The sequence below is a fragment of the Cavia porcellus genome, unplaced genomic scaffold, assembly GCF_034190915.1.
Source record: "Cavia porcellus strain 051 isolate PalLab524CR breed Dunkin Hartley unplaced genomic scaffold, mCavPor4.1 scaffold_11, whole genome shotgun sequence".
In the NCBI taxonomy this organism is placed as follows: Eukaryota; Metazoa; Chordata; class Mammalia; order Rodentia; family Caviidae; genus Cavia; species Cavia porcellus.
This window is the reverse complement of record NW_026947494.1, coordinates 30573221-30597607: the sequence shown is the minus strand read 5'-3', so window position 1 is coordinate 30597607 and position 24387 is coordinate 30573221. Positions and strand designations below refer to the sequence as shown.

General features: G+C 35.2%; 1 protein-coding gene across 2 annotated transcripts in view; it reads right to left on the bottom strand.

The window, feature by feature from the left end:
• The window catches only part of Nipbl (NIPBL cohesin loading factor), a 161233-nt gene extending 151980 nt beyond the window's left edge, over positions 1 to 9253 (bottom strand). Inside the window, exon 1 of one of the 2 annotated variants that reach the window (XM_063258090.1) lies at positions 8942 to 9253. The gene's annotated coding sequence lies outside the window, so the exon portion shown is untranslated. The remainder of the gene's footprint in view (positions 1 to 8941) is intronic. The other variant, XM_063258089.1, reaches the window with a different exon arrangement.
• Positions 9254 to 24387: the final 15134 nt, after the last annotated feature.

Here is a 24387-nt window from a genome sequence, read left to right as displayed (position 1 = left end):
GTTCCAGCTGATAATACTGGATGAAAGCCTTAGATTTTAAATATATAATGAAAATGTGAAAAGACAGTTGTTTTTAGTTATAAAATATAACAGTTGTTTTAGGTTATATAAATATTACTGAAGATTATACCTTAATTTTAAATATCAGAGCCTAAGCAAAAAGTATCCAAACTCTCAATACATACTTGCTACATTTTATAGTTAGTTCTAAGTCTTTCTTAAAATGTGAAAGCCATTCCATCAGACAAGTTTCAGCTTTAGGCCCACACTCAGGAATTAAAATATTGGAGGAAAGATGGATTCAAGTGATATTCAAACAAGTTTTATCAATGTTGGAACTGGGTGAACAATGAGATCGGAGGTACAGTAAAGGAGAAGGGTCAAAGATTATTCCAAGTTTCTAGTTTAGGCAAATGAGTTGATGACGGAAACATTAACTTGCTTAACACAGGAATAGTTTTCTTTCTTTTGGGGTAGGAAGGATTGAATTTGGATTTATATATGTTCAAAGTTCCGCTATTAGTGGGATTATCAAGAGTGCTTGGTAGGTAGCTAGATCTTGGGGCCTAGAAGAGAAACATTCAGGAGACAGATTTGGAAGATATCAATTTATAGGTAGCTTATAGGGAGTTTTGTAAATAATCACCAGAAAAAAAAAATCAACTAACGTTGAAGAATCACCTTGGGAACACAAGTATTTACAGGGATGGACAGAACTGGAACTCATCTTAGCAAAAGAATCTAAAGATTAAAGACATAGGGAAAATATTATGAGAGCAGACAACTAAAACTCAGAGAGTTGTTTCATAAAGTTGGGGGTGCAAATGGGAGGGTGGCAAAGAAATACCTCTCTCCTCATTATCTGCCTCCCCATAATAGCAATGCTTCTTTCTCTATCTTTAACACAAATTTACAAACATTTAAGCTAAATGTAACACATATTACTTTCTTAATTACAATGAAAAACAGCAATACCTTATTTCACCTGATTGGAGAGCATTTAATGTAACAGCATTTACTAATACAAATAAATATCATTTAATAAGAATGTCAATTGAGTAGGGCACGGTGGTGCACATTTGTACTCTCAGGCCTCAGGGACTGAAGCAGGGATAAAGCAGCTGGTGTGAAACTACCCTGGGCTACACAGTGAATTCAAGGCCAATTGCAACTAAATAGCAAGACCCTGTCTGAAACAAAATGATAATAATAGTAAGCAGCAGGTAAAAATAGGCAAGTAAAATGTTCACTAATACAGCACCTGCTAAGCTTTGAAAGGGATAGCTAAGGTTGTTCAAAGTATTATTTTTAACAATATTCTGACAAGAGTAGTATCAAAATTAAAGAGTACATTTCAAACTTCAAAATTCAGTCACAAACCTAAAATACATGCAACACCACGAATGAATCTCAAAAGAAGTCAAATAAAAATTTATAAGAGTTCCTTTTTTAACTGTTACAACTGTCAAGTATAGGAAAGATTTTTTTGTTCTGATCCTTTGGACAGTGTATTTGAAGTTAAGATTTGGGAGTTCTTTGCAAGAGGATGGGTATCTAAATACTTCGACTTATTTTTAAAATAACCTTTCAAATTTTCTTTGCCGATTGATATGCATAATACAGGTAAATTAACCATAATGAGAAATATAGCACACTGAAAATGCTGTTTAACTAAAATGGTGATTTGATGACTACATGTAAAACGTTAGACTTATTTAGGTGTAATTTATAGAGTAAAATTCACATTATGGGTGTTCAGTTAGATGATTTTGACACACAGTTTTACAACCAACACCCCTACAATGAAAATATTTCCATTATCCTAAAATGTTGCATTGTGTCCCTTTGTTAGCACTTTCCTATCTCCTGCAGTCCACAGCTACCCAATCTTATTTCTGTCTCCAAAGTTTTGCCTTTTCTAGACGGTCATGTAAATGGAATTATATACTGTACAGTCTTTTGTGTCTAGATTCATAAAGATTAAGATTTTTAAAATAACCTATACCCTGAATAGAAACTCATTCGTGTTTTGAAAATTGTTATATTTAAGGTATGTAAAACAACGTGTATTTTTTAAAATTAATGATGATTAATTTTTTTTGGTCTTTTTCTTTTTTATGGGTAAAACTCACGACCACATACTTGCAAGACAGGCGCTTATGCCACTGAGCTAAATGATGATTAATATTTTTAAAATAAACCATAGCCTGAATAATTAGAGTTTTGGACATTGTTACAATTAAGGTATATAAAACATTATATATTTTTTTAAATTAATGGTCAAAGAAAACATTTTCACTTCATCTGCATGATTCTTTAGAACTAAGATAAATGACCTAAATATTAAAGTCTAACAAAAAGGAAACAAGCATTTCGAAATTTGCCACAACTTCTGAATTTCTCAGGATATAATACATACATGTTTTTTAAAAATTAATATTGCTAATTTTGTTTCTGAGTGCTAAAAAAAATGTTTCCTTCTTGACAAAGGGCAAACACATACAAAAGAAAACTTTAAAGGGGTTTGATATATCTATGTTAAATAATATGTTTCACACATGTACATTGGGAAAGCAATTTATCTAATGACATGAATTATTTTAAAAGTTTAATGTATTTTTGGGGAATTTCCTTAACGCTTAATATTTTTAGAAAAAATAATTCAGGAATCAGAATGAAGTTGTGAAAATAAAGCACTTCTGCCAACTTTTCTAAAGTTATCTATCCCATAGATACATATATTTAACATATTCTAGTGTGTAAATTTTAAAATCTTATTTAAATACATATTTATATATACATACAAACATACTAGATAAAGTAATAAAGTATTTTCAAAAGACCACAGTTAAATAATCAATCAGCTATAATAGATCAAACATTAAGGAATTCTTTTTAAATTATCTTGAGGGGGCTACGGATGTTGCTTAGTAATACAGCATGTGTTTAGTCCCTAATCAGTACCACAAAGAAAATAGTTTTTGATGATCTTCTGATAAGCCGTACACAATCTGCCAATAATCAACTCTACTTTCATCAAATGTTATGTTATAAAGTTTGAAAGGCAGGGGGTTAGGATGGAATGTTTTAGAATAATACATATTTGAATTGGAATTCTACAACACTTCCTTGATGTGTCACCCAGGACAAACTTCAGTTTTCATATTTGTAAAACAAGAACATTATAACTAACTTCATTGGGTAAACTGAGGTACAAATTACAATACAGTGTAGTTGTTAAGCACCAACTCTGAAATTCTTTGTTGCTTTTCTTGCACTTAGTAGCTGTGTGACCTTGGGCTAATCACTTAATCATTCTATAACTCAATTTTATCACTGAGACACCTTCATACCTTATCTCAAAGAATTAAGAAAATTGCACTTTGGAAGAGTGAGGCTGGAAAATTACAAGTTCAACTAACAACTGGGAAACTTAATAAAAACCTGTCTCAAAATTTTAAATTATAAAAAGAAAATACATATAAAGCTCCAGCCCAGTTTCTGGCACATGGGACTCATTCAAGAATATTACATATCTAATATGTAAATCTTACATATGTACATTATCATATCTTTAATATGTAAATCTTAATATGTAAATATTACATATCTAATATGTAGATCTTGTTAAATATTAGTTTTCTTACTACATTTAAAATACGAATTTACCCTCAAAATAAAAACTCACCATAAAGAAAAACGAGTTTTTTAAATGTTGTAAGTGATATTTAGAAAAGAACTGACTATACAGTTATTATGTAATGGGAAGAGCTATGGATTAAATGCACAATCTCTCAAATTGTTATGTTTGAAAGGATCAACATTCCAGTATAAACACTGGAATTAAAAAAAATTAGTCATACTAATTTATAGGCATCTACTATACAATTGGTCATATACATTTCTATGAACGAAATCATTCCTTAGAGCTGAATCTTGTCTAAAGCTGATTTGTCAAAAACAAATGTTTTGACAAGTAATTTCAATTCAATATGAAATCTTAAAGGGAAGTAAAAATATTCATAGACCTTTTAACAAAATTAAAAAATAATAAATATCTGCTGATTTCAAAAACACATACCTAGGATATATAGCCTGAATTCTATTTTAACATCTTTACCTGATGTTTATAATTTTTTTTAACAACATGGCTTTTAAACAGTGAGCAATGGAAAGAACATTAAGATTTTACAAATGCTAGAAATGCAGTCCTAGGGGGCTGGGGATTTAGCTCAGCGGCATAAGCGCCTGCCTTGCAAGCAGGCAGTCGTGAGTTTGATCCCTGGTACCGGTAAAAAGGAAAAAGACAAAAAAAAAAAAAAAAAAAAAAAAAAGAAATGCAGTCCTAAATTCTTAAGAACAAATGCAAATCAGACTAATTGCTTGCTAACTAACTGTGAGACCACAGGCAAGCCAGATCCAGCACTCTGAGAGGCTGAGGCAGGAACCTCCAAGTTCTAGACCAGCCCGTGCTATGTACTGACTTAGCAAAACCCTGTCTCAAAAATAACCAATAGACAAAAAGGCTAAGGATGCAGCTCAGTGAAAAGGCTCTGGATTCCATCCCAGTATGGTACGCACACAGGAACACATATCCTAGGCAATTTTCTAAACCTTCCCAATCTCAGTTTCTTTCATCTGTAAACTAGATAACCATTTTTACTTCACAAGCTTATTAGAAGAATTAAATGAGATAATACCACAGAAATATAGTTAACACAATTCCTTCAAGTGATAGGCTCTCAAAATCTTATGCGAAAAAACTATCTGGCAATGCTTGTAAAATAATCAATCACTCCTTAGCATTACTTTGGGAATAGAAAGAAATATGCCCTAAGACAATGTAAACTTACAAAACCCAACCCGTTAAAATTAATTCCAGATTTACATCAAATCAAAATTACATAAAATTATGACTAATATTTAAAATCACTTTTATTACTTATGTAGGAAAAAATATTCTGAGCATATAAAATACCTTTTACAATTACAATGATGGCCCTTCAATAGACATGGTTTTTAAAAATGCTTTTAAACTAACTAGAAACACTAAAATTTATTCTAGTAATTTTTTAAATAAAAACCCAATATTTTAGGAGACATTAATACTAACATTATGGTTACTCACTTATAATCTCTGTAGGGACATATGAAAATAAAAAGTCATTCAAACACCAAACACACCAGGATTTCTAAAGTAAAAGTTCTACTTTCTTAAGAGGAAAACACAATCAAGAAACAGGTATCATCTCTCAAAGATAAAAAAGAAAAAGAGGGAAAAGTAACTTGAACCAGATAACTGAAAAAGTCACAAATGATATCAGTGTCAGCATTGAGCAACACCTACCTTCAAAACTCAGACATTTCTTAAAGCAGCATAATCTATTTTTAAAAAAAACTAGTGTCAGAGAATCCCTTCCTCCTCAACTGATTCACTCCAGGAATCTACGCAAACCACATGGTCTCTAGTGTCAAGTTTTTTGTCAAAAAATAGAAATCATGCTGGTCATTTCACTCAACGAAATATGAGGATATTTCTAAATAGACTCCAGTAACCTGGAAGAACCAGATTAAAAATACAAAAAATTGATATAAATGACAACTGTTGAAAATAGGAAAAACTTTGCTTAAAAAGTGGTCTTTGAAGGCTATAAGGCCCTAAGTTGCCACCAAAGCCAATTCATTATGTTAGCATCCTTAACTAAATAGTTAATTATCAGGCTTCTATAAAAATACTTAGCCAGTAATTTCCTATTTATATTATGGTAAGTAAGTGTGATAGAATTAAAACTACATTTCTCTAAATAGAATTTTATTTATCTAAATCTTCCAATCACCTAATACAAAAGTGAAATATTAGTTTAAAATTTTAGAATCATCTATAAATTACGCTTTTTCTATTAAGAAATGAAAGTTAAATGAAACTACCTAAAACTCAAACTTAGATTTTATTTGCTCATCTATCTATGCATCTGATTTTGAGAAAGCAGAAATACCACAATAGGCTATGGCACATGGCAAAACCTAACACAGTTCAGATTTCTAGACAGTCTGATGATTTATTGCTGCTAAAAATTAAATATGAGATTAGTTTAGGAAGCCTTAGAAATGGGACATCTCTGTGTCTGGTACTCTATACCCTCTCACAACTGTTTTCATGTTTCAGTGTCTTTTCTTGTATTTTGGAAACTTAATAATGATTACAATGCAGAGCCAAAACTACTTACTACTACTGTAAAAAGTTTCACTTTGCATCCCTAAAGAGAATCTCAAATAATCTTTCTTCAAAAATATTTTCTTCTTAAATGTAGACACTGTATAATCATTCCTAGCACAGGTTCAAATACATTTGAATAACTTCAGTAAACAAATGTTTTAATGACTTTAAAAAGGAAATATTATACATATACTTCTCAAAACACTGACGATAATTAATGTTTAACATGGACTGTTTTCAAGTTAAATAATGTAACTAGAGCTTTAAGAATACTGGCACTTACTGTTTGTCTCTTTTCACTGACTTTTTTAAAAAATGTAAATACTTTACAAGGTTAGCCATGTTGAGTATCTCAACACAGGAGAGATCCAACAGTGGAACACAAATTATACTCTCCAATTAAGTAATCAAAAATTTAAAGTTCAAGTTTAAGTTGAGTTTTCTCTTTTAATAATGAACAATTTAAGTAGTTTAAGCCAAACGACGTTTTCAAATATATTTTAAGGAAAGGTTTATGCTATCTTAATGAAAGTTATCACAATCTGTATTAGATACAGAATTATTAGATATGTAGAATCGGGAAAATAAGAGGAATAATTATAATTCCAATGTCTCAAGAAAAAAAATCAAACATATTTAACACACTTAGTCAAGCATCTGCATAGGGCTCCATTTATAAAGCTCTAAACGTAAGTTGCTTCTGATGAAACCTGTTCTTTCCATCTTTAGGGGAAATACATTCAACTCGACAAACATCTTAGTATTTTAATGAATAAAAGTTGCAAAGACAACCACAGGAACACATGAAAACCTTTCAAACATTTATAATGAAGCCCTCACCACACTCCATGTCCCCCCCAAAAAACATAACCTTCAGCTTTCTCTAAAAATGTGAGAAGTTCCTCCCTTATGCATTCCCTCCCTGGCATGTCCCCCACCCGCAACCCCCACCCCCCACCACTGTAGGCCTGAGGCCCTGTAGCAAACAGTGTCTAACAGGAGCAGGCAGCACAAAGACAGGAATGGGAGATTAGTGGGAGGGAGGGAGGCCGGGATTGGGGCTCAGCAGGAGCTTCAAGCTTTTTAAAATTCAAACTGCTCCCTGACCAATACAAATCACGGACACGCTACTGACTACTACACGGATTTATAGCATTAAAAACATGCTTTGTACGTGACAGCTATATTAACTTCACTCTAACATTTACCCGTACGTTTGTAGGAAATGTGAAACAATTTGTTGTAAGCAGAATGTTAAACTCAAAAATAAGGTTCAGAAGTTACTTAACTGCGACAATAATAATTTAATAAGAAACAAAAAAATTCGAACCAGTGTGGCACCCACTAGTAAGACAAGGAACTTTATTTGTGCGGCGTCGCTTCATTTTAACCAATGAGGATTTTCCTTCACTGAGTATGAAACAAAGTATCAAGAGTCTATCCCAGGTACGTTTACAGTAATTTTCTATGCAACTTCTATGACTGAGGACTTTTAAACTGGCGGTTCCCCCTTGTATCAATCTACTAAAGTCTCCAGAAACAGGCTCCCAACACTTCTCCTGAACTAAAACTTGTTAAGATAGAACTGGTATTTTTTCCCCCAGCATTTACAGATACATATGACCTATTAAAATGACACCTCTCTCATTACACAGTCAAACATCATGGCACAAACAGCCAATGACAACCCTGGGACCTCAAGAAGATCAGCCCTAACATGAAAGGATGGCACCTTCTTTCTTTTTAAAAGACACTGAAAGATTTTAAGTATTACTTAATTTCTCTCTTTTTAAAGAAAATTCGTCTTAATCCTTATCTCAGCACAATGCTCAGAACATTTTAAATTCTTTGTATGCTTGTACATGTTTGGGTCAGGAAGTACCTGAGTGCTTTATGCACAGTCGGTTAAAACTGTCCTTACATAACACATACAAATATAAAGTGGCAGAGTAAACCTGTCAAGTACTTCATACTTGACTTTGAATTAAAAGTCCATGTGCAACACACACTGTCAAACAACATAAAAGCTCTCCGGGGGGTGGGGGCACAGTCACTTCTACATTATGGTTCCCTGTATTAAATACTAATGTGGGTGATTTAATTCTACAAAGAAAACGACTCTTTATTAACTTTCCAACATTCAAACAAGTTTTCCAGAGAGAAAGAATTACCACCGTTTCGCATCCGAGTATTTACATTTGGCTCGCTAACTGAAACTACTTCCTCCCTTCGTGGGGTCACAGGGGGAAGGAGGGGGTTGTTTGTTTCCCTGGGACGCTCCCCACTCCCGGACCGGGAAAGTTGTAAATATGGGGACGATGGGAGCACATTTGCTGTGAGTTGTATTGTTTCCGCCTCCTCGCCAGCTACGGCTCCTCTCCCGGGCGAGGCCTGTCACCGACCAGCAGCCGCTCCGCTCCGCCCGGCGCTCTCCTAATCCCCGAGCTCAAGTAGATTCCGCTGGCCCGCGGCCTGCACTCTCCGCCGGGCCTACGCCTCCCCGGCCGCCCGGCAGGAGCCCGGTTCCCAGCACGGGAGCCAGCCGAGCGCGGGCACGAAAGCACCGCCACCCAGGGCGGCTGCCACAGAGAGAGAGGAGCGAACTCTCGACTCTCCGTGGAAGGGACCGGGGGCCGCTAAGGAAAGGCGGGGAGGGGAGCGCGGAGGAGAGCCGCTGAGGACCTGGCGCCGCCGCCGCCGCCGAAATAAAGAGCAGGAATTTACCTGGGCGAATCGGCGTCTGAATCCAAGAGGAGGCCGAGGCCGCTGTGGCGAAAGACTATAATCCGGGCCGGGAGGGGGGGTGGCTACGGCTCCTCTTCCGTCTCCTCAGTGCGGGGAACATGTAGAGCCGGGGGGAGACCAGCAGAGAAGACAAATCGCTGCTTCTTCTTCCTCCTCCTCCTCCTTCTCCCACATAGAAACACTCACAAACACCCGACCAGGGGCCCGAGCTACCGGGGGGGCATCGCCACGGGCCCGGGAACCAATCCTCCTGCCGGCGGGGGCGTCCCTCCCTGCGGCTTGGTGGTGTCGGGTGAGTCGGTACCGACGGAGGGAGGGGGGGAGGGCGGGGGGAAGGAGCCCTGTGTGTCTCTCTCTCTCGTTCCGTCTCTCCCTCTCAGAACAAAATGCCGACCGGAAGTGCAGCTGCAGGAATGACTCCCTCCGCCGGCGCCAAACACTAACAACCACCCCCTCTTCCCCACTCCACTTCCGCCACCGCCGCCGCCGCCGCCGCCGCCGCTGCCACTCGGGCTCTGCTCTCGGCTGCGCCGCGCCGCGCCGCACCGCACCGCTCCTCGCCGCACCGCTCTCCGGTTCTGCCAGGCCGGCAGGCGGGCGTGGGGCCGCAGCTCTTCTGTACGGCCTTCTCCTCCTCGGGGCGGCCGCTGCAGTGCCTATGCAGCGGATTTTGTGGGGCGGCTTCTGTGCCGCGACTCGGAAGCCGGCTGTCCTCGGGCTTTTCCTCGAGACCGACCGCGGCGGGGCCCGAGTTCGGTGCCGGCGGAGCGCGTGAGGGTGCTCAGGCCCGGAGCGCCTCGCGGGCGGCGGACCGCGGCGGACGGCGGCGGGCGGAGGCCGCGCTCAGCCCCCTGCTCAACGTCTTTAACCTTAGGGAGCCCAGCTTCGGGCGGCCACGCAGAGGACGCCGGCGGTGCGACGGCGATGGGGCATTTTTAAAATGTATGCCTCGGCCCGGTGGATGGATGTATCGTACACCTTTTCTCCTTTTGAGAGGCCGGATTCACGCCTGTCTGTGTGTCATTTCGGCGGAGTAAGAGTACAGCCCTAGGAGGTGAAGATGACTCGCAGCTGGATTGAGTTGGAATCAGTCGTGTTTGTGATACATTTATTTCTGCAAACAGGCGCACGCTGTTCGACTCGCTTTTTGCTGGCGGTGTTTCTGATGCTTCCCTAACTGTCTGGATGAGGCCTGTAGGCGACGCTGTGCGAGCGAGGAGCGGGCTGCGACGGAGCAGTGTCCGGCACCCGCGTCCTGGTGTGGGTGGAGCTGTGAGAGCCGGGCCTGGTCCGCGACTGCGGGCTGCGCTTCCTCCGCATTGAAATTGAGGCGCTGGATGAGGCTGGAGCACAAACTGATGATGCGCGCTGTATCACGCCCTGGTAGTCGCTCGCTGTAAAACAAGGAGCGGGTTCCGTGTTTTACAGGTCTCTAAAGTTTATCTATGTAAACGAGAAGGGGCCTATCCTTAAGGTAAAATGTGTAGTAGGTAAGCAGATTTTATTCAAACAAGCCGAAATTTGTGTCCTTTTAGTCAATTTTAATTGTATCGCGCGTATGCGTAGAACAACGTGCTAAAACTATGGAAAAACTTGCCTACAGGATATTCCTTTGCCTCAGAAGTCACCGAAGGTACTAAGACCTTGTCATGTCTTTGCTGCAAACCCTGCCATGGGTTTCTGTCGTTACCTGAGTAGAGGGAAAGCCAAAGCCTTGACATTGCACACAGTGGCCGGAGTGGTGGAGGTGAGGGTGGCGCTGCCAGGCTCCTTTCCCAAGTATTCATAGGGCTCTCTCCCTCATCTTTCAGCAGTTTTGCTCGAATGTCATATTGGTGTTTAATGGCCACAATTTAAAGTGCAAAGCCCCAGGCTCCCTGCTTATTTTATCCTTTGGACATTCCACATATCTTCTCCCTCTCTCCTTGCCCCGTACAATGTAAGCTCCTGGAGGACAAAAGGTTTGGTTTTTGTTTACTGGTGTGTCCAGCGCCTAGAATAGTGCCATAAGGTAGGTGTTGTGGCACCCTCTCCTCTCCGCCTCTGAACTCTTGTTCTTTAATATATGCTTAAGAATGTCTAACATTATTTATATGCCACAGACAACTTTATAAAAGGTGGTGAAACCTGGGAAAATGCAAGTTTGTTGCAGAGTTGTGGGAAAAAGATCACTTCTAGACATTTGAAAGCCCATAAACTGGTGATATTATTTGCTTTTTGGTTTCTGAAAAAGGGCAAGCTGGAGTACAGTCATTTAGTGGATCATATAACCATATCCATAGTAGAGTGAATTATTTTGCTTTCTCCATCTTGTCATCTCCCCAAATACATGTTATTTTCAGTGAACTGGAGTCCGAGCATTTGGTTAACTGCCTAAATCAAACAGCCCTGGGAAAGTTCATTCACCTTATTGTGCACAAACTGTGTAGTAGACACAGGAATTCAAAGATGTTTGTGTCTATAGCTAGGAGGCCTTTCATACAGGGTTACATATGGCTACTCTGATAACTCAATTATGCTATCAGGCAAAACAAAAACTAGATTTATTTTTACAGTTTTCTTGTGAAGAAAAGGTTCAGTGAAAGTTGAGATCAGGCTTAGTGGGGGTATTTTAATTCACTATTTGGTTTGCTGTTTCTTTATATTTACCTACCTTGTGATAGCACTTAGTGTACCAATAAATTGAAAATGATTTTTTAAAACTATAAAATGAAGGTGAGAAATATTTCCTGGTGGCTGACAAAGTACCCTTTTATGTTGAAGTAAGTAAATATACCAGTACACTGGAAACTGTTCTAACCCTTTGTCTATGCTATACTATTACGTATTCATATTTTATTTATTGAATTTTTGTATTAAAGTCTTGATATTTTAAAACATTAATAACAAACATTGTTTACTAAGTCCAGTATTCTGTTCATTACAGATTTACTCATTAATCTTAAGAGCAGATTTAAGTAGCAGAGAGGGCTGTGAATTTAGCTTAGTGGCACAGCGCCTGCCTGGCAAGCATGAGGTCCTGAGTTCGATAGCCCGATAGCCTGTACAAAAGGGGGGGGGGTACAGATTGCTAAGAATATGTTGTTCACTATTTCAAAATAGCAACATTTCAGTTTGCTTATGGAAGGACAGTTATCTTCCTGTATACTTCAATGTTACTGGTGAAATAGTGATTTTGTATGTCTAAGTAACTGTAGCAGGTACATTCTGATGAAGAAAGTCCTAGCATTACTGCAGAAGTTGATTTTTTAATTTAAAATTTAAATATTTAGTTTCTTCCCACACTAAAATACATATTAAGACCTTATTAGGTGCTTACTAGTTTTATATTAGGTGTTTCTTATAAAATAATGATCAAAAACTGACAAGGTAACTGTCTTTAAGGGCTTTAATTTGTATATAATTCATACCAGTTTTTTCCTCTGATATACAATTAAAGAAATTGTTCCAGTGCATGTCAGTATTTCCTCATTAAATCAGTATTTTCCTTGCCAAAATTTTAAGTATCCAAGTTGAGATCTTATGTAGAATCAATTAATAGTCTTATTTTCTTCATTTTACTGTCTGTTTTTTTCCTCTTTTTGTTTATTGTTCCAGTGTGTTTTACATTTTTAAAACTCTTATGTCCAAAGGCAGTTGACTTTTGGTGGCCTTATATTTCATTGTTATATCCTTAACTTGTTAATTGTTGTTTGGAAGGTAGCCCAGTAAATCTTTAATATGACCAAAGATTGCCTTGTTGCTGTAAGAAGGGTTGCATGACTCAGTTTTATTTGCTGAGAATATTTCTGGATATTCTCATATGTAATTTTGAGCAATAAATTGCAGGTTTAATTTAAATTTTTAAATGGATTTTAAATTTTAACTATTTGTATTAACTACCATTACAAAAATTATAAGAAGCAAGTTTAAAAGATAGAAAAAAATCAAGTATACTGTATGAGTTTTTAGAAGTTTTAGACTGTCAAGATTATTTCATGTTTAGGATGATTAGGTTACTTTTAAGATGACAAACATTGATGAGTTAGGGATGCCAGTTTTGAGGTCAGAACTATGCAGTTGTCGGATTATTTAACAATTTGTAAATGTGTTCTTGTTTCAAATTTCTAAAGTAAGTACCTTAAATTTGCAATAGTGTTTATGAAGCTTACTTAACATATTGGTCCATTTTTGGTAAGAGTTTAGAAATGAGGTTTTTTTTTCATCTATGAATGTCTTTATTCATTTTGGCCTATTCTGGTCTTCAGGAATAATCTTTAATGCCAGGTGTGGTGGTGCATTCCTGTAATGTCAGCACTCGGAAGGCTGAGGCAGGAGATCATCTTGAGTTTGAGGCCAGCCTGGCTACATAAGTGAATTTAAGGCTGGCCTATACTACATAGTGAGACCCTGTCACAAACAAACACAAAGAATAAGCTGTATTCTTTCATTAATCCTTCTGACCTATAATTAAGAATTTTTTCTACATTTATAGATATTTAAGCCACTCTATGTATAACTCTGTGACTTAACTGAATGTGTTTGTTTCTGTATGCCTTATATTTCTAAGTCAGAATAACCAGTTACAATGTTATACTACAGGTTTCAGTAAGCAAGGCATAGGGTAGGGCCCTTACTGAAAATGCATTTCTGAAATATGATTTCAATATAAAGTTATTCTAGGCCATAAATCTTCATGATAGCCTAATCTTTATGGAACCTACGCATACGCTGGATCTGAACCAGAAAGTTAAACTATACGTGTATTTTAGTACTGAATTGTTCAAGACAAACATCAGTTCAAAAGTGGTTTTATTTATGAAAAGAATACAAAATTTATTAAAAACTCAAAAGTATAGTTGTTATGAAAGAAGCTTCTGAAGATAGTTTTAACTAATCTTTCACATCAACTTGTCAAAGCATCTCTCTAGATCAGTATTTTAAAGTATTATATATCATTACACATCATGAAATTAATTTAGTGGGCATTATGTTTAAAATGTAGAAAATAAAAAATCCAAATACGTAAAGACAGAATTTCAAATAAACATTTTGTTTATGTGTGTGTTACATGTGCTGAGTTACCTTGAAAATATACTCCTTACTGTGAATTATATGCAAAAATACGTTTTGGTGTCTTTTAAAAAAATCTACAGCCCGAATATTCCTTTACTTTCATGTTAGAAAATGGAAAAAGAGGAATGTTAGAAATTTCTAATTGCCTATAAAATAGTGAATTTTAGTGGAGGCAGCAAGATATTTTAGATTTGACACTGATTTCAAATAAGGTATCCCAGGAAAGAAAGTATGTTGGTAAAAATGTCAAACATAAAGTTAGGAGAAATTATATTCTTAGTAGATCTATATTTGACATAATTAGATCTATGAATATTATTGATCTATTGGAATGTGTTTTCTAGTCTTAACATGCCAGCAAAATAATAAGCAAAAGTTGTTTTTTTCTTCTCAGCTTCCCTTCAATTTTAAAATGAGTGTTTATTAATTAGTTATAGGAGAGCAAGGTAAATGACCAATTTTATAGAATAAGAACAAATTATTCCTTAAAAATTTAACTCCTATAAAGTTTTTCACTCTACTCAAAGTAAATGTTACCTCTCATTTGCCATTTCATTTTTTCTGTTTAAATATAATTAAAACTGTATACAGGATTTAAAAGGAAAAAATGAGAGAATTGTGTACAGAATTTAAAAAGGCATATTGTATGAGAGTAGAATGAAAAGAAAAACTAAGAATAAAAGGATTATATAATTCTGAAATAGCAAAGTTCAAGCATTTCTTACCATTTCACTTTATTTCTTGTGTGTAGATTTCAATACTATAATGTTATGAAATCTGTTTAAGGGAGCATTAATAAATTCTTTGTTTTTCAGAAATATGCCAGGTCCTTTCAATGATACATGTATAAATTCTAACTTTATTAAAACATTATGTATGTACCAAATTTACTAGAGAATTAACATAACCCTCCCTTTAAAGTATGAAGCCAAAGCTATTCACCTCAAAATTTTCACTATGAAACTACATATTCAAAAATGAGAGTTATATTGCTACCAGCAGGGGGAGATAAGTCAGTCTTTAAAGGTTGGTATCTCAAGGAAGAACACATGACTTCCTGTTTTGAATTTAACTGTTGTTGTAGCAAAGCAATCAGAAAGAAGAGCTACCAATATATTAAATGTGGATAGGGTTACAGTTTTCACTGGCAAAATTACCTTGTACAAAGCAAATTGATAAAAAGATATTTCTGTTCAAATTAAAGACAACCCAAAGAAAGGTATTTGGCATCAAAGATAATTATTTTAATAACCATTTGTTAAAAGCTAAGCAAGTAAAATAGGCAAACATGCAGATACTGGTTTTGTACTAAGGGTGGTGAAATTTGAATTAGAACAAAGAATGTTTGTCAACCATTAACCAAAGAGAATTTAAATAGAACTTTAAAGGTGGAAATACTATGGTCATTGCATATTGTGTTATGCTTAGCTTAAATACTTTATGAAGTTTAATAAATGTTCAGCTAATGTTAAAAATACAAATATCTCGGTATTATAATCTCAGATGGAAAAAAAAAATCCATGGTGAATTGCTACCCAGATGTAGCAGTGAGCATTTGTTACTAATTCCACATTTACATAAAGCTGAAGTTGGCTTCTTTTTTTTTCTTTTTTTGAAATTGGGTTCTAAATAGGCACATTTTAAAATTATGAATTTGTACAAATAGAGTAAGTTTATTGTTTATATGTTTAATATGAGAAATGGTTAAATTTTAGAAAATTATTACAGTGAATAATTGATTTTTTCACAATAAAAACAATAGTTTTCCCTAATCCCTTATAGATATAGCAAAAATGTAGAGTTTTGTGACAGGTGTTTGATGGAATGCAATAGCTTAAGGATAACTCATTCAGCTCATTTAATATCTTTTAGGAATCTCAAAATGCCTAGTACAATTAGTGGACGCTGAGTAGACAGATATTGGTCTGTTTACTATTGTTTGCAATAGAACTGTAAGAGCTGAGTGTTAGCTAACCGCATCAAAATAACTAAAGATACATTTTTAAATTACACACTGAATTATGGTAGCCTCAGCATTTGCTCATTTTGTGGAAAATCAAAATAGGAAAATGAATTTAGGTAAGTTTTAATTATGTGTATACTTATTCATGTATTCATTTCAGAAATAAATTTCTTGAGCACTTATACTTCCATAAGGCATGAAGTACATTCATTTTGTACTAGAGACAATTCTCAAATCTTGCTGAAATAACTTAATAAGTCGTAAGAATTCAATATGCAAGCACTGACTCCAGGAAAATGTTGCTTAGAATCAATCATTTAGTAGTGAGTACTAGAAGGTAGACTCAGGCCTGCTGTAGATCATTTCTTTTTAACTATATTATGATGTACTGATGTTGTTTAGTGTATTTGCATTTGGTGTAAGTTTTAATCATAGCAGTCATATCCAAGGCAAAGTTCATCACATATCACTCGTGAGAGAAATTTTAATGCCCCAAACAGTAAAGCATCAAATATCCCTCTATTTATGTGCTTCCTTTACATACGAGTTAGGGTGAAAATAAGGGCTATTAGAATTGTATAAACAGCCTGATCTTTTCAAATTATATTGTATACTTTATTAATGACTCCATCCATGGAAAAGTAGCTATAATGACCTTTTAAAATTATATTAATAAAGTGGCAATAACTTTATCATGAACTATTCCTATTGCTGATTTAATGCACATAAAGTTCAACAAAAACTAATAATTTTGTCAGTGAGGTCAGCATTTCAACGTCTGTAGTATAAATATTCCTAGTTTTGCTTAAAAATTTAAGACTGGCTATAACAATAAACTTGTCACCAAAGGGTGTAAAAAAATAGCTCATATCTTATTCTAGAGAATAAGGAAGGCAGCATTTGGAAAAGAGTGAGTTCCAGGAACAAAGAGGCCAGTTTCTTTACCTCTAAAAAATTAAAAACAAATTTACACAAAATATTGTTTTAAACGTTGCTCTGTAGATATTTAAAGTATTTTTTTCTCTTTGAAAACATAACTTCAAAACCCCAATTTCCTTTGTAGTTATGTTTCTAATTTGTCAACTATCTTACTGTGTTGGAGTCAGTACTTATCCAAAGTCACTACTCTGAAGCCAGATGTGGTGGTACACACCTGTAATCCCAGCACTCAACAGGCTGAGGAAGGAGGACTGACCTAAGTTTGAAGCTAGTATGGCTTAAGTAGTGAATTCTAAGCTATCCTGCACCACACAGGAGACCCTGTCTCAAACTCACAACTGCGCGCTTGCAAGGCAGGCGCTTATCCAGCTGAGTTAAATCCCCAGCCCTTTAGGATTCTAAAGTTGCTGAGCCTGGTGGCACATGCCTTTGTTCAGCACTCAGAGGCTGAGGCAGGAGGATCGCTGAGAGTTCACAACCAGCCTGCATACAAAATGAGCTCGAGGCCAGCCTGCACTGCATAGTGAGACCCTGTCTCAAAAAGACACACACACAAATTTTTAAAAGATTATAAAAAGTCAACATTCATTAGCTTCAATTATTCAAATGATTCTTCATAATATCTAGACAAATTTTTTCTTAGGCAAATTGTAATTTTTGCTTGAGGTAAGGAGAAATAGCTTGCATTATGAATTTGAAAGAACTATAATGGTACTTAACAATATATATGCAAAAATATTTTGGTTAAAACCTATTGTACATCTTAAAGACCTGTAAAAATTTTTGAATGTCCAGTCTAGGAGTTAAGGATTGATAATGACATTTTTAATTTTATGTTTATCTTTTGGATTTTAATTCTACAGTATTACTGTAAAAATACACTTGTGAAAACAGGCTTTAAGGGATGCTGACTAGAAAACTAGTATGAAAACCATTTTGACCATAGTATAGTTATTCAATACAAAAAGTTATATATGTCTCTGAATAGGCAAGTCTCTAATTCTCTATTTTTAGGAATATTGCTGTATTAATACCAAGGGTATCAGAAGAATACGTGCACCTTGGGGAACTTTTAAATTTGTATATACAAACTTGCCAGATAAATTGTTCTTTAAGAATGTTGGGGGCTGGGGATTTAGCTCAGTGGCGTAAGCGCCTGCCTTGTGAGCAGGAAGTCGTGAGTTCGATCCCCGGTATCGATAAAAAGGAAAAAGACAAAAAAAAAAAATGTATAACATTCTTACTACTGTAAACTAATGAAGATTCAACAAGCATGTGCCCAGCACCTATATACTGGAGATATGAATATAAAATTAATAGCCTGATACTTCTCCTCATAACTCATCCAGAAGGCTAAGTGCAATATATTTAAAACACTGGGATAGATAAAGAATAATGGATTGTGTTGAAAGAGATAATAAAGAGGACCATAGATATATGAAGTTTTGGCAAAAACTTGCAAGAGAAATTTGAATTTTTTTTTCCTGTACCAGGAATCAAACTTATGACTTCACACTTGCCAGGCAGGCGCTTGTGCCACTGACATAAATGTTCAGCCCCATAGAGAGAAGTTTTGAACATTAGTGAAGAATAATTTTCCAAGCAGGTAATAGGGAGTTAGAAAAGAAATTAGCTGTTCTAAAGATAGGGAAAAAATACATAAAAAGACCTAGTGCATTAGAAAGTTTGTTTTAATTTATAATCTGGAAATCAGAGTAGAGTGAAAATTAGGCTAGGATCTGCTACTTCAATCTAAAAAAAATTTGAATTTTACTCCACATACATAAATATGAAAAATTTGCATTTTAGCCTAACTCAAAGTTAATAAAGAATTATTACATTACCAAAAAAGGATTACATGTAATGACAGTGTGATGAGGCTGAAAATTTCATACAGATCAGAAATACATGTTTAATTGCTAAAAATGTTCATACGTTTTCTTTTTTCCCCTTCATACTGAGCTACATATACCCTAGCCCTATCTCATCCCCTTTTTTTGAGACAGTTATACTGAACTACATCTCCAGTCCATTTGTTACTTTTAATTTGAGACGGGGTCTTGCTCAGTTGCTGATTTGCCCAGACTGGGCTCAAATTTGCCATCATCCTGCCTCAGCCTCCCAGACTGTAACATAGTACTTTCTCATTTGAACTCTTGGTGCAGCTCTATTGCTTTTGCAATTTCAATTAAAACAGGGAAGAACTTAGTCAACTGAATGAACAATACAATGTAAAAGGCTGGAGCAAGGTAAATCAATGACAAAACTAATATCGTTCAAGTGAGCTATGAGGGCTGAAGGATTAGGGGTAGATTTGAAAGATAAAGTAGAATTAAAGACTTGAACCAATGAATATGTAAGGTAAGAGAAACCATGGGAAAGTTCTCTAGAACTTGTCATTGAGTCTTTGTTTTCTGCATGGACACTGGGGCCACCAGGAGAAGTACAGGAGAAGGTATAGCCTTAGAGCATAGAGGAGTAGAATAGATTGAATTCTGGATAATATACATTGAGATTCCTAATTAGAGATGTCAGTTTAGGTAGCTGGGAATATGTGTGCCTATTCAGGAAACAGCTAGCAATAAAGTTGATAAAAAGTATATAGAAAATATATATATATATATATTTGGTGAACTCATGACCTTGCATTTACCAAGCAGGCACTTATGCAAGCTGAGCTTAACCCCCAGCTGGGAAAAATCTTTATATAGGTGGTCAATTAAGCCACAGAGTTGAATTTACAGGGAAAATCTGTCAGAGCCAAAACTAGATAGGGTGGCATAGACTTGTAATCTCAGCCTATAGGATTGCCAAAATTTCAAGGCCAGCCTGACCTACATAGCAAGACTCTGTCCCAAAAAACAAAACAAAAAAGAACAAGAGCCAAAGAACTGTAAGGAACAGTAGGCTACCAAATTTTGCCATGATTTAAGAAACCGCTCCTTTCTCTCTAAAGCATTTGAGAAGTTTTAAAAATAAGACACATTTAGTTAAATCAATAGATGTTGGGCTCTAAAATCAATACCCTATAAAATCTTATTTAATCCTGGGAATTATTCATTTACTTTGTCTTTTGCATTTTACTTGAAAATGGGAGTCTAGGAAGATGAGTTGATTTCTTAAGAGAATAAAAAAAGGTTAATGACATTTGATTTTTAGTGACATTTTTAGCATTAAATAATAGTACAAAATTTAGTTACAGCTTTCAAACTTTTCAAGTAGTTTTTGTTTTACTGCTCCACAGTGCCACTCTGAATTCAACCCACACACCTACCGAGCTGTTCCTGCTGCTTCACTTTTGTCACTCCTTAACCTATTTCTCTTACTACAGGCCTTCAGAATACTTATCTGGTCATTACTGTCCCCACATATTCTGGCTTCTTGGAGAGGGATAAGGGGAAGAACAAAGCATTAAGACGTAATATGTACATGTACCCACTCCCTGTGATGAATGTACACTTTATTGAAAACATACTGATAAAAAATAAATAAATCAAGGACAATTGCATGGTCTTGATTTTTTTCTAGGCATCTAATGGTAAGACAGAAGCTAACATGAGAAGATGAAGATGAAGATTTCATATTTCAAAGATTTCCTTGTCTTTCAGTCGTGAACCACAACGATGAAATACCTATGTCTGCGTGCCATGTGTATTTTAAGTCATAGCAAAACTGGAATTTTTGTCTACTCAATAATGAAAAGTATATAGTTTTATTTACAAAACAGTGTCCAAATAGCTTAGTCAGCTTTATTCATATAAAGGTGCAAAATTATGGGACAAGTACCTTGTCTCCAGTTAATCTGGAAGCCATTGAGAAGATTGGCATATAACAGACCAAACATTGCTTAAGAACCATGGACTATTGTTCAATTATGTTGTTAAGACAACTAGCCACATGCAAAAGCCAAAAATCCTTGTTGCACACCATTTGCAAAAATTACAACAGATTAATGACCTAAATATAAAAGCAAACCCTGTAAAACTCTCAGAAGAAAACATGGAGGTAAGTGTTTATGACTTTGGATTTATCAGCGAATTCCTGGGTGTTAAAAAGTACAGCCACTAAAAGTAAACCAAAGACATGAAGAAATTGAAAGCCTATATATGACTTACAGGAATGTAAAATGGTATAACCACTTTTGAAAACAGTAATTCCTGAAATCGTTAAACATTTAGTTACTATGTAATCCAGCAGTTTATTCCTATCTAGATAAAACAAGAAATAAAAGCATGTCCGTACCAAAATCTGTGCAAAATGTTTATTGCAACATTATTCAGAACCACCAAAACGTGGCCACAACCCAAATGTCTATCAACTGACAAAAATGGTGTATCCATTTAAAAAAACAAAACTGAAGTAATGATAATGTGTTGCAGCATTTCAGGAATGACTACTGAAAGAGTTATAGTAAGAAAATCCCGTCACTAAAGACTATACACAATCCCAGCAGAAGAAACCTATGTGAATAGAATATGAAATTCTATGTCCGTTAATGTAGGTGGTTTAAAACTGAGGATAGGAAAAAAATAAATAAAATTGAGACTAGGAAGACAGGTGGGGTAAGGCCATAGAGTGTCTCTTTGAGGTGATGAAAATGTTCTAACATTGTGATTGTTGCACATATCCATGAGAATACTCAAAACCTATAAACTGCACTTTAAATGGGTGAAATGAGCTGCCTTTTTTATGTATACCTGTAACTCAAGCACGCTGGGAGGATAAGGCACAAGAATTGCAATTTCAAGCCCAGCCTGTGCATTTTATCAACAAAGGGAGATCCTATCTCAAAATAAGAAATAAAAAAGGGCTGAGTTCAATCCCTAGTACTGGGATGGGGAGGCAAATTATGAAATGTGAATTGTATCTTAATAAGACTGCTAAACTGAAAAAAAAAAAACAAAATGAAACAAAACCAAACCAAGGGTTGTATATAGACATAGTCCATCTCAATTCCTGATCCAGGTTTATATTACTGGAAGTCGCTCTGAGATTTGATTTCCATAGACCAGACAGATGCTTAGAATATGCAAATGCATCACTGTAAAGTCAGCTACAGAAACTTAGAAGTATAATCCGTGCTAATGAAAATGTGAATTTCTTTTGAAATTCTGATTTCTACCAAATAGCTCAGCAGTTCTTTAAATTCTGTGATTCCACTTAGCACAGGGCAGGTGCAGAATGAAATGTGAATGCACATACCAGCTAATACCTATCCATTCCCCTTGTTCTGATTTATATGCAATATTAACAAGTAGTGCATGAGTTTTTATTTTCTTTCTCTGCTGACTTAAGTTCTTTATATGCAGATATTTTGCTTGCAGTATCAAACAGAAAATATAGTCATGTTAGCTATTTGGGTTCAAACAAAGTTGGATTATTAATTACCAAAACGTTTTAGATGTTAAGTAACAAAACTGTAGTACTCTTCAACAGTTTTCACAATGTAGTCATTTTACGTTAGTAGAATAAACTAAATCCAAAGCGTTTAGAACAGTACAGTAATAACACTAACAAAAAATACTTGAAATCATCCTAATAAGAAACATATGAAATCTATATAAATAAAAGAATGTTATACAAAGAACTATAAAAAGGGGAAGAAGAGAATATACTAAGTTTATGGGCTTTTTCTTAGAAATTAAAAATATTCTAAAATTCATACTGAACAATAGGTAAAAAAGGGTTTTTATGAATGGAGAAAATTTATCTCAGTATTAAAACACATTGTAAAGCTAAAATATTTGAAACATAATTCTCAGCAGAATTTATAGAAATAAGAAATTCTGGTATGTCGTAAGCCAAAGAAGTGGAATATACTATTTAACATATGATGTTAAGAAAAAGCTTTTTATAAATTTAGCTTTCTTTAAGTGAAAAATCTCCCAACTCTTTCTTGATATCTCTCTCTCCTTTATTTCCCTCATGCTCCACCTATTCAAGCAATCATTAAATCTCTGTGTATGTATGGTACTAGAGGTTGAACCCAAATTCATAGGTGGGGATGTCCTGGGAACTAGTTATGTTCCCTAGTCCTTCATTTTGCTTTATAAATATCTGTTGAATCTGTTCATTTCTCTTTTGTCTTCATGTCTAAACACTTAAATGTCATCCACTTGGATTTTTTTAAAATCATAGTTTAAAAGGATATTAACTTACAGGGGAATAAGCACATAGTCTGATATTTAAAAATCACACCAATATAATCATAAATATAATCTAAATTCTAAATGAAAATTTTGTTCTAATATGAACAAGTGATATTTATATTTTATAAATAACAAAGAATAGATTTTCATTTGTGCTTCAGTAGTTCATGTAGTTTACACACACACACACACACACATACACACACACATAGACACACGTCGTGTACTGCAGAAAGTCATTTTGATCAATGATGAACTGCATATACATTGATGGTCCTATAAGATTAAAATGAGGCTGAACAATTCCTATTGCCTAGGAACTGTATTTTATAGTGCCTTTTGTATGTTTACATATGAAAAACATCTCTGTGTTATAATTGTCCACAGTATTCAGTACAGTAATATGCTGCACAGGTTTGCAGCACCAGAGCAATAAGTTATATATACATATATCATAGAGACTAGATGTGTAGTAACCTACGAACATGTAGGTTATCTAAGTATATTCTATGATGTTTACTCAATGAAAAAATTGTCTAATGAAGCATTTTTCACATATCCCTTTCCTTAAGTCATGAGTAACTGTTAATATATTCTTAATACATTTCACTCTTTTGAAAAAAAATCTATTCCTCTAGCTATTCTTGTGGTTTCAGCTCTCTGAAAAGCCCCACCTATGAGCCCATGTGACTTTGGGGGTACATCTAGATACAAGCAATAACAATGGTATTGTTTTTACCAAATCCATTTTAGCATAAATGAACTAGATCAAATCACTATATTGCTGTTCCTAAATTATTTCATAGAATATTCATTAGTCAAAATGGTCTCAAAATAAAGAATTCTTTGGCCATATTTCCCTCTTAAAGATTTATGTATATCAACATATTAAAAGTTCAGAAAAGAAGTTGTTTTGGCAGCACATATACTAAAAGCTCTGAAAAGTTCCTTGACAAAAAAACTGTTAAATTTTGTTTTACTTTTCATTTTTGATCATAAAATAAGTGCTTCTGTTGTATAATCTTTATTACTATCCTACAGAATTACTGTAGAAAAATTATGTCCTAATTCTAAGTTGAATTGATTCAAACATTTTAGACATGGAACGTATACACATGCTTTAAAATTTGTTTTATAATTAAGCCAAATAAACATATATCATTAAAACAGACCCACATTCTCTTAACTACATATTCTTTGACATTATATTGAGTTTTTATTATAAAAATAAGTCCGTGCTTATAAGTCAACACATTTAGCACTATTTTTTAACAATCTTTTTAACAATTTAAATCTTTAATATTTAATAGTACTTTTAG